The 15,589-nt window shown below is 43.9% G+C and overlaps 1 protein-coding gene across 11 annotated transcripts in view; it reads left to right on the plus strand.

Annotated features, from left to right (window-relative positions):
* The first annotated feature begins 10,160 nt into the window (after window positions 1-10,160).
* The window catches only part of ZNF280D (zinc finger protein 280D), a 130,883-nt gene continuing 125,454 nt past the window's right edge, over window positions 10,161-15,589 (plus strand). For all 11 annotated transcript variants that reach the window (XM_064267503.1, XM_064267505.1, XM_064267507.1 and 8 more), the window contains exon 1: window positions 10,161-10,279. The gene's annotated coding sequence lies outside the window, so the exon portion shown is untranslated. The remainder of the gene's footprint in view (window positions 10,280-15,589) is intronic.

A 15,589-nucleotide genomic window follows, 5' to 3' on the forward strand; every position in this document is an offset into this window, starting at 1 on the left:
GAGCTCCAGAGTTCGGGAAGCTGGTGTTGCTCCCACCACTGATTGATGCCTCAATTACCTTTCACATCCATGAAACCAATGAATAGATACTAGAACTCTATGTTCAGCTACTGCAATTAAGACTTAGCACTCACATCTGCATAATCTTGCTTGCCAGATGACTTCCACCTCATTTTCATCTTCCAGATGTGGTACAAGTGCATCTAACTGGCATAACCTGCTACACCTAGAACTCCAGTGGCCAGGCTGTCTGGAGAATGTAGTTTTTAGCTTTCAATCATCTCCAAATACGATGACAGAAGAATGGAGATTGAGGCAGTCAGTCCATAGTATCTACCACACCACATACAGGAGTATGGATTTTCACGCAAGGGTTACGTAAACAACTGATATATTTTGAAGCATGAAAATTACATGCTTAATTTGAGTTTTAGAAAGATGTTGTTGTGACAGCAGGAGTATATAATAGAAGTCTTTTGTAGTAATTCAACTGAGAAAGGGTAGGGAAACTGGACATTGAGAGTAGGGAAAGGGTGGGGAAGACATAAAGAAGGTAGAATCCTCAGAAATTGGTACAGACTTGAGTGGATATGGTTGACATCAGAAAAGAAAGGGCTGAGGGTTACTCTCAGGTTTCAGGAGGGATGGTGATATGGTTCAGCAAAATGGGATAGAGAAGGAATAGAGAGAAAGGAGCACAATCGGTTCAGTTTTAGGAACATTGATTTTTTAGGTCCTGTGGAATATCCAAAGGGGATTGTCTAGAATGCAATAGGATACAACAGCCATCTTCTGTTAGTGCTTTAGAGAGGGAAATGCTATGAAGATATAACTTCATGAATCATGAGCATAGAGAGAAAAATTGATGTCATAGGAAAATGCAATAATAAAGTATTTGAGTAACTAACACTAGCTACTAAAACAAATAACCCCAAAACCCAGTGGCTGAGAGTATTAATCCAGTACATGTGTTTGTGGGGGAGATGGTTGTGCTTTGGCAATCATTCAGGAACCCCAGGCTACTTCTGCCTAGTAGCTCCACTGTCTCCTAGGACTTCAAAATACTCCTGTGGATTCTCTGCAGCGGGTTAATCAGAGAAAAAAAAAAAAGAGAGCTTGGAAGATTATTCAAAAGGCTTTAGGGGCCAGCCTGGAAGTGATGTTAAAATAAAGCTTCTCAAACAATCTGTAGCAAAGGACCACTTTAAAAATAATTTCCAAACTGTTGCAGACTATTACTTTTGTAAAAGACAATAAACATGTCATGAGAATTGCCCTAAGAGTTTCTAAACACTATACCTATATAAATACTATATATAAACACCATATCTTCTATACTTATCTAATTTTAAACCAAAAACAAGAAATGGAATGACACTGCTCCCTGAACCTCACTCTCTAGCACTGGTGTAGATTATCTCTGTCTACACTCCACCAGACAGAAACAGTCACATGCTGCCACCTGAATTTATGAGGGCTAAGAAGTGTTCCAAGGAGGAAATCAAATGGTTTGGTGTACACGTAACATTATCTCTACCTCAATCCATCTCTTATAGATTGAATTATGTCCCCCCCAAACATGTGTTGTAAATCCTAACTTCTATGCCTGTGGTTATAATTCCGTTTGGGAATGGGTTGTTTTTTCATGTTAATGAGGGAGGATTAGCACAGGGTGTACCTTGAGTCAATCTCTTTTGAGATACAAAAAGAGATTTAAAAAAAGAGCAGAGACAGAGAGATGGGGAAAGAGAGATGCCAAGTCACATGATGACTGCCCAGGAGCAGAAGCTCAGAGGAGACAAGGACCTTCTTCCAGAGTCGAGAGAGGAGGCTTTCCCTGAGAGCCAGCACTTCTAGCCTCCTGAACTGTGAGAATATAAATTTGTTAACACCATCCTTTTGTAGTATTTCTCTTATAGCAGCACTATATAACTAAAATACCATACTGCTGGTCCCAAATAGCCATTTCATTTTCCCTACCTCACACTAACTCAAGAGATATAACCCAAAGTCCTATCTAGTCATTGCATCTAGGCTTAAAATCCCAGGAGGTACACAGACCTCTCCATCAGGTTTAGATGTGACTTCTCTTAATTTGGCCAACTATTAACTAAAAAGACAGTAAGTCTACTCCTCCCCACCATACTGGCAACCCATATAAAATGGCAGAAGTGGAAGAGGATAACTGGAAAAAACACTTCCATGAGGAAAGAAAATTAAGGAGAGATACAGTAGTCACTGGTCCGTAGCAATTCTGAAATCCAGTTACATTTTGAAGGCCTTCTATATCAGGGGTGGAGAAATTTCCTTATTAGGTGATTATGCCCTAATTCTTTTTTTTCTTTTGTTCTCCATGTCCTCTGCCTCTGCCCTCTGGGAAGTTTTCCTTGTGTATAATCTTCCTTAGCCACACCTGAATAGGAGTTTGCTCTTCTTGGAGGCTTTACAGCTTTCATACTTGAAGAGACTTTGGGGATACGCAAAGATAGTTTTACAGTTTGAAAAATTAAAGGTGATTTTAGATTGGGTGCATGGTTTCTTTGGCAATACAATTCCCTCAGAAATGATCTATTTATTTTTACCCACTGCCATTGAGTTGATTCTAACTCATAGCAACCCTACAGGACAGAGTAGAGCTGCCCCATAAGGGTTTCAAAGGAGCAGCTGGTGGATTCAAACTGCTGACCTTTTAATTACCAGCCGAGCTCTTAACCACTGCACCACCAGGGTGCCAAATTTATTTCTAGTCAGTTCAACATGAGAGTGTTTTTGATTGGGTTCCCGAAAAGCCAATCTTGAAAAGAATGTGAACAAGTCATTTATCAAGAAATGTATTAAGAACCTAGCATGGTAGTGGGAAAAACAGGACAAAGAAGGGGAGGAGACCAAGTGTATCATTCAGGATCTAGTCAGGAGACAGAAACCACACCACTTATTTTAACAGAGAAAATTTAACACAAAGGTTTGTTAAAGGAAAAAAAGAAAACACTAAACATTATGGAAATGTGTAAGAGTTCCAAAATTGAGGTACCTGACTCCTATCAGTATGATCAGCCCAAGCCTGAGCCCCAATTTCATCTTAGCTATTGCTTATTTCCCCTGTAGCCCTCAAAACCTTAGACTTACGCACATGACAAAGGATTTCTCCTGCAACCATCAAACCTTTAGACAGACTTAAGTACATAACAAAGGAAACGTTTTTCTCTATGGTTAAAGATTTGGAAAGAATGTTCCAAAGGGAAGGTCAGGACACAAGACCCTTATCAGAAATCTCCTCAGCAGCCCTCAGGAAATGCTTTAAGACAATTACCTTGTGATCACGCTGTAAACGCCCCCTTAAACCAAAACCAGACCAAACCCACTGCCATTAAGTTGATTCCCACTCACAGTGACCCTATAGAACAGAGCAGAACTGCCCCCATAGGGTTTCCAAGGCTGTAAATCTTTATGGAAGCAGACTGCCACATCTTCCTCCTGCTCTTGGCTGCTGAGTTCCAACTGCCCTTAGCAGCTCACCGCTTTAACCACTGGGCCACCAGGGCTCCTCTAAAGCCCCCCTTAGTCATGTATTTAAATTAACCGGTCCATATACCCCATATTCATGTTTCCAAACAATCACCGTATAGTGCCCCGCCCCCCCTTTCAGTTGTCCTTCCTCCTGCTTACCTTATCTGGCAATTTCCAATTAGAATATTTTATTTTACCTCATAAAAATGCCTCTCTAATGCCACCATTTTGGAGTGTTGTTTCACTTTGTGAGATCAGACCTGTCCCGGGCTGCAACTGTCTTGAACCTGCAATAAATCTCTGCTTTTACTTTTAAGGGAGTACATGTTCTTACTCATTTGACAGAGGTAACAATTTCAGAAAGCAGCTACTGCCCCTAGGCCTGGGGCAACAAAGCGAAGGAGTGTGAATCCCTAAAATGTCAAAGCTTGGATAAGTGGCCCCCTGAAGCTGAAATTCAGACCTCGGTGGTGGGTGGGTGGTGAGAAACTGCTTAGCTGGTGCTAGGGTCTGTAAGGAGGGAGGAGAAGTCCGACAGATCTGGACCTCAGGCCACTGAAAAACCCACTGCCGTCGAGTCGATTCCGACTCATAGCGACCCTCTAAGGAGGGGGCAATAGTGGTTGGAGTTGATGTCTCAGTGGGTCTGCAATGAGACTACTTCTGCAAGTGTTGGAAAAACAGCAAACCGGAAATCAGTTGCTGCTCCAGGAATGAATTGTCACTGTTGGAGTCATGAAGTTCACTAGCGTCACAATAACAGGAAGTTAAAACCAATGGAAGCAAACAGGGAGGAGGAGGCGGCCCTTCTTTTTCCTCCAGCCTCGCGGTCTCCCTCCAGCGCCCCCTGCTGGCTGCTTCCTCACAGGGAGCAGTTGGCCAATCAGAAACATTGCAGATCCCTGAGTCGGAATCCACTCCAGGGCACCTAACAGCAGTAACACAAAGAAGGGTGAGTTTGGAGCTGCGGTAACTGTTTAAGTGGCACACAACTAGGACTACTTCAGGCAAATCCCCACAGAAGGTATCTTCAATCAGATCCTGACAGAGAATTCTCAAAAGTTCTGGAGAAACCTGGAGAGTATGGCCCCAGACACCCTTTAGCTCAGTAATGAAGTCACTCCTGAGGTTCACCTTTCAGCCAAAGATTAGAAAAGACCATAAAACAAAATGAGACTAAAGGTGTATACCACCCCATGGATGAACACTAGAAGGCAGGAGGGGACAGGAAAGCTGGTGATTGGGAACCCACGGTCTAGAAGGGCAAGTGTTGACATGTCGTGGCGTTGGTAACCAATGTCACAAAACAGTACATGCACTGTTTAATGAGAAGCAAGTTTGTTCTATAAACCTACATTTAAAGTACAAAAAAAAAAAAGTTCTCACCCACCCAAGAGAGGAGAGCTGGGTCTTTCACACTCTAGCATTTATCAGGCATTGATTCAGAACTGTTCCAGAGAGGCTGTAAATTCCCAGATACCTCCTGTCTCTATGGAGCCCAGGTGGTGCAGTGGTTAAGAGGTTGGGTGCTAACCAAAAGACTGGCTGTCCGAATCCACCAGCTACTCCTTAGAACCCTATGGAGGAGTTCTACTCTGTCCTATAAGGTCACTATAAGGTGAAATCGACTCCACAGCAACGGGTTTTGTGGTTTTCTAGTCTCTGGGGTTTTTGAGTCTCTGTGAATGCAGGCAAAGAGGCTCCAATAGCCTGAGGGCCATAAAACCCACTGCCTTCAAGTCTTTTCCTACTTATAGTGACCCTATGAACTGCCCTCGTCTGAAAAAGAGCTGCAAATGCAGGCTGTTAGAAGTGGGAATACACTGAAACCTGGGCAGGTGGAGCACCTGGAAATGTCAATCCATGTCGCAGGATACATACTTGAAGCACTGACAGCATCCCCTCTGGAGACTTAGTTATAAAAGCTACTTTATTCCTCTGCTTTCTTGACTAGATCTCTCTCCCAATTCAATGGCTGCTAATTTGAGGCTGTCTGGGACAACAGGTGGTGAAGCCCATGTGTAATCCAAGCTTTTCCAAAGGGCTGTCACTTTGTTCAAATCCTCCTGGGGCTTCCCTTCTCAAAGCTTCTTAAAATCACATCTCTTTCTGTTTTGAATCTATAAGTAGTGTTTTCCAACCCTGCAAGACCCTCAAATGCTGGACTCTATTCTCTTCCATTTGTTTGTAAACTGGTTAATTCTTTTGTGCTTATCTCTTTCTGTTAATTCTTTACTGAACACCCAAAATCATCAACATCCACTATTAATGCTGTTTTCTGAGCTCCCCACTTAGTGCTACAAGTTATATAGCTACTGATCTGCCTTCTGAGGTATTGCAATCAACAATTTACCAAGTGTGTTGCCAGTGCCTAACAGGAATCTTCAGTTGTCCATCCTGCTGTACCTGTTTCCTCAATGTCCATCTGACTGCTATGCTAAGCTAATATCACATATATTAAGTTTTTTGTTATGGTAGAATACCAGTTTCATTATTCAGGGTTAGTGATTGTAGCTACTGTAACAAACAACCCTCAAATCTCAGCATCATAACCCAAGAAAGGTTTATTTTTGTCTAATCAGTCCAGCGAGCATTAGCATGGTGGATGTTCAGCACGTGATCATTAAGGGACCCAGGTTCTTCCACTACTGTTGCTGCTATCCCCTAGGTCCTCAGAGTTCTCTGTATCTGGCTGGCTGCTGAGTGAAAAACAAAAAAGTAACCATAAACCACCAGAGGGCTGAGGGTCAGGTTAGAGCAGACAATCACTGCTCTGTCTATATTCCCCTGGCCAGAAACAGTCACAGGGCAATCTAGAGGTAAAACTAAACCCCAAACCAAACCAGCTGCCATCAAGTCGATTCCGACTCATAGTGACCCTACAGGACAGAGTAGAACTGCCCCATCGGGTTTCCAGGGAGCGCCTAGTGAATTCGAACTGCCAACCTTTTGGTTAGCCGCTGAGCTCTTAACCATGACGCCACCTGGGTTTCCTCCAGAGGTCAGGGAGCTGGGAAATGTGGGCTTCCTGGATTCCCTAGAGGAAAATAAGGTGACGAATATGCATTGTTGTCTCTGCTACTGTTAGGGTGCCTTCAGTTGTGGGTAAGAGAAAACCCACTCAAATTGGCATAAACAACAGAGAATTTATTGGCTCATATAACATGAGTCTAGAGAGGTAGACGGGGCTCAAGTTGGGTCTGAATTGGAGGAAGGGACTGGCTTCCTTTCTCTAAGATTCGCTCAGCCCAGCCCTCCTCCACGTGTTAGCCCTATTCTAAGTTGGCCCTCCTTAAAGGAAAAAAATGGTTGTAGTTCTTCCAGTGTTAACACTGTAATGCCACACCATCCATACAAAAAAAGAACCTCTCTTCCCCCAATAATCGAACAAAAAATCTTGGGCTTCACTATCATTTGTCCCTGAAACAGAAACTGGGACAAGAGAGTGAGGATAATCCTGATAGTTTTAGCCAATTGGGCCATTATTGGAGCTGGGGGAAGAAGGAGGAGGATACCAATTTCACGGATGAACACAAGTGTTAAAAGCCTAGAAGCACAGAGCAACACCAGAAATTAGTGTAAAAGAATGTATTTATTGTGAGTAGATGTGATTTGAATCAGGCAGCTTCAAAATGAAAGTATCAGGAGGATGTTCTGAAGACAGGATAGTGAAAAAACAGATTGTATAAGGTGGGGTCTGGGCAGGGCAGCCTCCTGAAGATCACTGTAAATTCCTTTCATGTTGGCTTCTCAGGAGAGAGTCAGAGCACATACAGGCTTTCAGGATCAGTCAGTTGTAGAAACAGAGTCATTAAGGATATGCCATATATCCTAAAACACAGCTTCCAGTCAGACCCTGGAGTTCCTGCTTCTAGAACCTGACTGCACATACACAATTCTCCAAGACCCCAATACCTAAGGTGAAAGTCTCTGCTAAACTGCTCACTAGGCTATTATTTGACCCGAAAGTGACTCTAAGAAAACTAGTTCCTTAAAGGCTCAAGGAGCCTGTTGGTTTAGTGGTTAAGAGCTCGGTTGCTAACCAAAACGTTGGCAGTTTGAATCCACCAGCTGCTCCTTGGAAACCCTATGGGGTAGTTCTACTCTGCCCTATAAAGTTACCATGAGTTGGAACTGACTCGATGGCAATGGGTTTGGGTTCTTTTGGCTTGAAGGCTCAAGGTTCAAAAGGACACCTAAGGGCAAATGGCCTGGATGGGTCACCCCAACTCAGTCTGGATCCCAGAAGAATTAAAATGGTCTCTCACAAGGGGGTTGTTGAATGAAAGCTCGGAAATCACCCATTTCCACTTCAGTCAGACAGGGAAGAGTATGAAGCAAGAGCTCACTCAAAGAGAATGAGTGCCATAAGGATACCTAGAAAGAGTACACACAGCCGGATTACTCAATAAGCAAGCTATGCGCGGGCCGATTGTGTTTTCCCAATCTGCAGTGCACAATTTCACCCGTGCCCTACCAAATCAAAAACATGGTGAAACACATGTGAAATTGCTCACCACAGATTAGCAAGTAAATACAATTAAACCCAAGTGCACCTTCTCAATGCAAGCCGGTGCATACTGTGCTTACTGGCTAATCTGCCCTTGAAACATGTAAACCAAAAAAACCAAACCAAACCCGTTGTCAGTGAGTCCACTGTGACTCATAGCAACCCTACAGGAGAGAGCAGAACTGCCCTATATAAGGGCTTCTGAGGAGTAGACGCTGGATTTGAATGGCCAACCTTTTGGTTCGCAGCCAAGATCTTAACTGCTGCGCCACCAGGGTTCCACAAAGCATGTAAAAGAGGCTGAAAATATAACAAGCCGGAAGAAGAAAAGCCCCTGAAAAGCAATGGGAAGGAGTGGCCAAGAGAATGAAGAGAATGGTATTCTAGAAACCAAGAGAGGCGATTTAAGGATGGAGTAGTCAAAATCATCCATGTAACTTCCCATAAGCTGATTCCATTCTTGTTATACATCCTGTTGGTTATTATTCGGCCTCTTATGCAAATGTTCCTTTTGAGCAAAAATATGTTAACCAGTCTTTCTGGTCTTCATGGCAGTTATATTTTTCATGACAAAGGAATAAGGTAATAATTTTGGTTTATATATCTGTCTCTAGTGAAGTTTGGCTGGTATGAATTATCCCCCTGGATTTAACTTAAAAGCTCCTGGGGTTGACAACATTAAATTTCTGTCTCTGCAAATTGAGGACCATATTCTAGAATACAGAGTGAAATTTTAAGTTCACTTTCATACTATGATATGCTTTGCTAACTTTTAGGAGTTATACTTGAAAAACCCCACAAATTTTTAACTTTTCATGTTTACTATTGTGTTTATTCATTCTGTCTTCTGTATATTCAGGGCCAGCAGAAAAGGTTAAGCAAGTTGAACCATATCCCAAGCCCAGTCAGAATAAGGGTAGGTCATGGTTACCTGTAGCCACTCCAGCTCTTAGGAGAGATCCAAGTGGCATTTTGGGAAGATTAATCTGGGAGTGTTAACCAACATGGAGAGGACTGCAAAAATAACCAATTGTTATCTAGTAGATTCCAACTCATGGCAACCCCACGTGTGTCATAGTTGACCTGTATTCCATATGGTTTTCGATGGCTGACTTTCCGGAAGTAGATCGCAGGGCTTTCCTTGGGGCGCCTCTGGGTGGATTCAAATTCCAACCTTTTCCTTAACTCTCCAATGTTAACCTTGTACCACCCAGGGGCTCCAGCAATGATAACCCCTGAGAAAAGCTGGGATGAAATCTGGTTGAGAAAGAACAAAGTAGTTCAAGTAGGAAAGATTTACCAGGATTTGGTGACTGCCTGAATGTTACCTTAAAAGGAACTAGCTAAACAAGATTTTGGAGCCCTGGTGGTGCAGTGGTTAGGCGCTTGGCTTGCAACCAAAAGGCGGGCAGTTCGAATACACCAGCTGCTCCTTGGGACCCTATGGGGTAGCTCTACTCTGCCCTACAGGGTCGGTGTGAGTCGGGATCGACCTTACGGCAAGGGTTTTTTTTTTTTTTAAAAAACAAGATTTCCCTTGCTTCTTGAGAGCACAACTGGAGAAGAAACTTTCTTTACAGACAGACTACAAATGTTTACTCAAGAAGTGCCTTTCTTGGCAAGTGTTTTTCCCGTAAATGCACTTACTGTTTTTTGTCATTACAGTATTGCAGGCATGCATACAGCAGAATTAGGAATTACAGGGAGATGCAAGCAAAGCCATAGGTTTAAAACGTATTTCGTAAAGTTAATTATTAAAATAATCTTTCTTCATTTTACACATCTGGTTCATGTCTTCGCCCCTCAGGCACAGTATTTCCTTTGAATGGCGCCTCTCTTCCTTGCCCTTTTTTATGTTCCCAGCCTGTGGAGAACTAGCCGTCACACACGAAGAGAACCCGGAACTCACGTTTCCTCGGTCAGACTCGGTGCGCAGCCCGGATGGAAGCGGACTCCCCAAGGCCGGCGGCCAACAGGCCCGTGCCCGCCCGCGCCGTCCTCGAGGCCCTGCGAGGCCGCGCACATGCCGCCCGCCCGCCCGCCCGCCAGGTCGGCGAGAAGACAGGGAGCCCGGACCACAGAGGCTGGCCCGGACTCTACCCATGAGGCAGCGCGGCGGCTTCGCGGGCACCCCTCCCCCGTCCAGTGGCTGCGCCGCGATGCGAGCCGCCGCCGCCGCCGCCGCAGCGGTGTAGTGTTCTCGTGCTCCTCCTTTTTCTCCTCCTCCTCAGGGCCCAGTCAGGCCGAGTCGCTCTGCTCACGGTAAGCGCCCCCCGCCCGCCCGCCCGCCGCCCCGCGCTGCAGCAGGCCGCTGCAGTCCGCGCGCCTGGCGCCGCCTCACTTCGGGGGCGGCGGGCCGGGGTCCTGAGGCCGGCGCGGGTCGCCGGCAGCGCCCAGAGCGCAAGGCAGGGAGGCAGCTGCGCGCCGGGCCGGGCCGGCCGGGCCGCCATCTTGCGCCAGCCCTGGCGGGGGAGGGGGCCCCGCGCGACGGGCAGCGACCCGGGGGCTGGATCGGGCCGCGCTACCCCGCCTCACCTCCCCCGCCTGCCGGCCTCCGGGCCTTACACCCGTCGTCGCAGCCGGGCGTCGCACTTCTCTCTGAGGCGGCTCCCTTTGATGTGTGTGCGTTTTGTGTTGATGTTCGGCGGAGACCCACCCTCGGCTCCTAACAGCCCGCCCTCGAGTCTCTCAGTCGTGGGAGAGGAGCTCAGGGGTTCCGAGCTTTGAGGCTTCGCGGCCCAGGGCCCCTCCGTCCCCAACCGTCACCCGGCTCGCATACCCTTGTTCTTGTCGAAGGGATTCCCCGCTCTGCCTTCGATCCCGCCGTTGTCCGAGGAGCTGCGGCCGGACACGGTGTTCTCAGGAGCTTTGCACGCTTCGCACAATGAGACGAGAGGAACGCTCTCATTCTGATTGCTCTGGAGGTGCAAGGGGTCTCTCCCTACTGACCTCAAGTTTTAATGCTTTTAAGGAGAAATCGGCTAGAAAGGGGTAAAAGTGAAGAAGCGCCTGCAAGCACGGGAGACCTTCAAGAGATTCTCTTTGTTTGCAAAGATTTGTTAATTTTTAAAAAAATTCCGTGAACCTAAAAATTTGGTTTTTTTCAGGTTTGGACTGCGTTTTAAAAATTTGACGCCTTTCATGCTATTAAACAACAATTCAAGTAGGCTGTTTTGGGGATTACTGTGGCAACTCAAATTATCTCTAAGCAGAGATTTTCTGAGTCTGTGAAGGCACTGGTTTGCTTATAAAATTGAATTAGGGCCCTGTGTTCTTGTTGATGCTGTGACATTAGTAATCATTCTTTTAAAATTGTGCGTTATCGCCTGATTTGTACCTCTCAGCTCTTTTTGAGGTGGTCGTGTTGACAGAACTGTATCGAAGGTGAGAAAACAGAGGCTCAGGGAGACCTTACAGGGATCCTGTGGCTAGGAAGTGATAGACCCAATTCTGGAACCTTAGTCTTCTGACTTCTCATTCATTGCTCACAGTCCATTATGTGTGTCCCGTTTTTTGTGAGAGGTGGGTGAGGAGAATGGACAAAGAGGCTCACCTAAAACATTTAAGGAATAACTGTTCAATTCCTCTTTTTTTTTGTTTTTGTTTTTAAGAGTTCATTTCTTTACAACTTTTTATTATATCATGTTATTTTTTTCAAGGATATTGAATTGAATAGCTCATTTCAACACACACATATCACCTAGTTTCAACAGCTACGTTTGCTTTATCTATTTAACTCAAACTTTTTTTTTTAATTTTTATTGTGCTGTAAGTGAAAGTTTACAAATAAGTCAGTCTCTCACACAAAAGCTTATATACACCTTGCTACATACTCCCCATTACTCTCCCCCTAATGAGACAGCCTGCTCTCTCCCTCTACTCTCTTCGTGTTCATTTCGCCAGCTTCTAACCCCCTCCACCCTCTGATCTCCCCTCCAGGCAGGAGATGCCAACATAGTCTCAAGTGTCCACCTGATCCAAGAAGCTCACTCCTCACCAGCATTCCTCTCCAACCCATTGTCCAGTCCAATTTATGTCTGAAGACTTGGCTTCGGGCATGGCTCCTGTCCTGGGCCAACAGGCCTGGGGGCCATGACCACCGGGGTCCTTCTAGCCTCGGTCAGACCGTTAAGTCTGGTCTTTTTGTGTAATTCAAACACTTTTTGCTGAACATATTTAAAGTAAGTTGCAGATAGCATGACAATTCACACCCAAATACTATAGGTACGTCAGTATGCATCTTATAAAATTAAGGATATTTTTTCACATAATCACACTGTTATACCTAAGAAAGTTAACATTCCATAATATTTAAAGTATTTATATAGTATATTCACATTTCCAAAGTTATCCCAAAAAATGTTCTTTCTGATCATTTTTTGGAACCAGGATCCAACCATGCATTACATTTATGTTAGTTTTTTTTTTTTTAATTTATAGCAGTTCCATCTTTTTTTTTTTTTGGCATTAACCTTTTGAAGAGACCAGGCCGGTCATTTGGAGTAAACCACGTACTGTATTTTACGGTTTCCTCATGGCATTTAAATCATTCCCTGTATCCCATATATTTTCTATAAATTTGAGTTAGGTCTAAAGGCTTGTGAAGAGTCAGTTTAATATTTTGGCAAGAATACTTCATAGATCATACTGTGTATCTCAGATGCATACAGCATTGGGAGGCATATAAAATGGGGTTGTCCTATTAGTGACCTTTCGGGAGGAAGATGTAGCATTCTGCTTTCATAAAGATTTCAGCCTTGCAGACTGGTTGTTAGGAGTCATAATTGCGTTGATTAGCTATCTTAAGCTTCATCTCCTGAATGAGGTGGTAACAGGCTTATCTTTCCATTGGAAGGGTTTTCCTTTGCAATTACTATGTAGTTTATGGGGTGATACTTTGGTGTTAGGACCCCCACGTGGTACAATGGATAAGTACTTCTCTAACCTAAAGGCCAGAGGTTCGAACCCACCAGATGCTCCACAGGAGAAAAGACGTGGCCATCTGCTCCTATAAAGATTTCTGCCTAGGAAAACCAGTGGGGCGGTTCTACTCTGCAATATAGGGTGCTATGAGTTGGAATCGGTGACAGGTAACAACAGTAATTTTGGCATTAGTACTTGGTATGAATTTACCTGCAATAATCTTCCACTCTGCACACATGGGCTTGCCGTGAGTCATCAGAATTGATGGTAACTAACAACAATAAGAATCTGATAAACACATTGTTGGGAGCGGTCCTCTAGAAATGGGTGTTTGGGGTTTAGGAAGGAGGATGTGGGGCAGTTTTGGAGGATAGGACTAACCTATCTAGTTTAGGGAACTTGGTATTGCTGCTGCCAGTTGGCATCAGAGCTTTGGGTGGCCAGGTGAGAGGAGGGAGAAAGTAGGAGACATCAGACTGAAAGACTGCTTCTTTGAAAGTTTGCCTGGAGCACTTGTAGTAGTAGTGAGCTATGATAAATAGAGAAGTTATGAGGTAATTTGGTGCTGGAGGACTGCACATCTCAATGTCCCCACTTCGACTCATTCTCTCCAGTTAGGCTATCCAGTTCCATCCTTCTTCAGCCCAATATTTTACTACTTAGCATTGGCTTTTTTTTTTTTATTTTAAGTAGGGGAGAGATGGGTAATGGGAAAGGAGCAATTTTCTAGCCTCCTCTCTCCTGCTTGTTTTCTTTATTCAAGAGAACATTTAGAACCATACCAAGATTTTATTTTTTCTTTTGTTGTATGAATTGGGCAGAGGATGTACTTAAATGGACTAGCAACTTGTATAAATAAGAAGTAATCTGTAGTTTTAAGTGACAGATAACAAGTTAGACATTTATATTGACACCCTATTTTGTTATTTCAAAAGTAACTTTTCAGAGGTGAGAAATATGATGTATACCTTGAATGTTTTTTGTGTTCTTCAGAGAGGGACTCAAAATTTTCAGTCAAGTTGTTGTAAGTAATGAGTCAAGAAAACTTGATTTACTCAGTGTTTTGTATAAAAAATGTATATTTAGAAATTTGATTCGCTTCTGCAATTTTCTTTTAAGAATTCTATTAACCCTTAATATACCAGGAACAATAGTCATCACTGTTTGCCATCTAGATCCACTGGACTTTTTTTTTTTTTAACATTTTAAGTTATGTAACGTACATCCAATGAGCCAGAGTATGTGTATGTTAGATTACTTGGATAGATACCAAAACAAGAATACAAGATTATATTGTTTCAGAGATCTCTCATATCCTCCAGAATATACCCAAGCTCCCCAAAAGGTCTGTTGAACCTGGTTTAGGAAATATACTGGTAACCCATTGATATTCTTAGATGGAAGTGCCATAAACCTAGTTTAAAATAGATTAGATAAGAAAGAACATTTATTTGCTGTCTTAGCTAAAAAGCCTTGGTGGATAATTTGCTTCAAGGATGACTAGCTTCAGATGTCACCAGGACTTGAAAGTCTCTCTACCCTTCTACCTTCTCTAACCCAGAATTTGTGGTTTTGCTCTTCTCTTTGTTTATTTCTTTTTTTAGGCAGTTTTTCTCCACATAGTGACTCCGTCATTCCCGGGCTTATATCTTGCCAGCTCAGTGGAAGGAGAGAACCTTTTTTCTAATTATATCAGCAAAGGTCTCAGAATTGACTTTTATTTGACCTTTCTGGGTTACTGCCCATCCTGATACAATTACTATGGCCAGGAAGAGGGAATGTACTGTTGGGTGAGCCTGGCTCATTTGTCTACCTTTCGAGCCAGGGAATTGGGCCAGTCCCATTTAAGCCATATGGTCTGAGAGTGAGGAAAGGAGTGTTCCCTAACAGAAAACTGGAGTGCTGTTACCTGAAGAGAGGATGCTGGGCAACCAAAAGAAAGATACATTTATCACTGCTACCTCTTTTCTGATGAGATTGACGTATATTGGTATATATCTTGGCCATCTACTGCTGCCACAACACAAGTACCACAAGTGGATGGCTTTAACAGAGAGAAATTTATTTGCTCACAGCTTAGTAGGTTACCAGTCCAAATTCAGGGCATCAGCTCCAGGGGAAGGCTTTCTCTCTCTGTTGGCTCTGGAGGAAAGTCCTTGTCCTCAATCTTCCCCTGGTTGAAGAGCTTCTCAGGTGCAGGGTCCCCATGTCTAAAGGATGCGCTCTGCTCCTGGTGCTGCTTTTCTTGGTGGTATGAGGTTCTCAACTCTCTGCTTGCTTCCCTTTCCTTTATCTCTTGAGAGATAAAAGGTGGTGCAGGCCACACCCCAGGGAAACTCCCTTTACCTTGGATCAGGGAGGTGACCTGAGTAAGGGTGGTGTTACAATGACACCTAATCCTCTCAACATAAAATTACAAGCACAAAATGGAGGACAACCACACAATATTGGGAATCATGGCCTAACCAAGTTGATACATATTTTTGGGGAGACACAGTTCAATCCATGACAATATACATACTAACATAAGTCTACCATATTCAATTAAAAAATCCACTTAAGAATTTCCTAGAAGAGAAAACCTAAAAGCAGGTCCAGCCCTTGAATCTAACTCCAAGTCCAGATTCTCTGGATAATGGTCATTCTGTT

Source organism: Loxodonta africana, chromosome 13, assembly GCF_030014295.1.
Source record: "Loxodonta africana isolate mLoxAfr1 chromosome 13, mLoxAfr1.hap2, whole genome shotgun sequence".
Taxonomy (NCBI): Eukaryota; Metazoa; Chordata; class Mammalia; order Proboscidea; family Elephantidae; genus Loxodonta; species Loxodonta africana.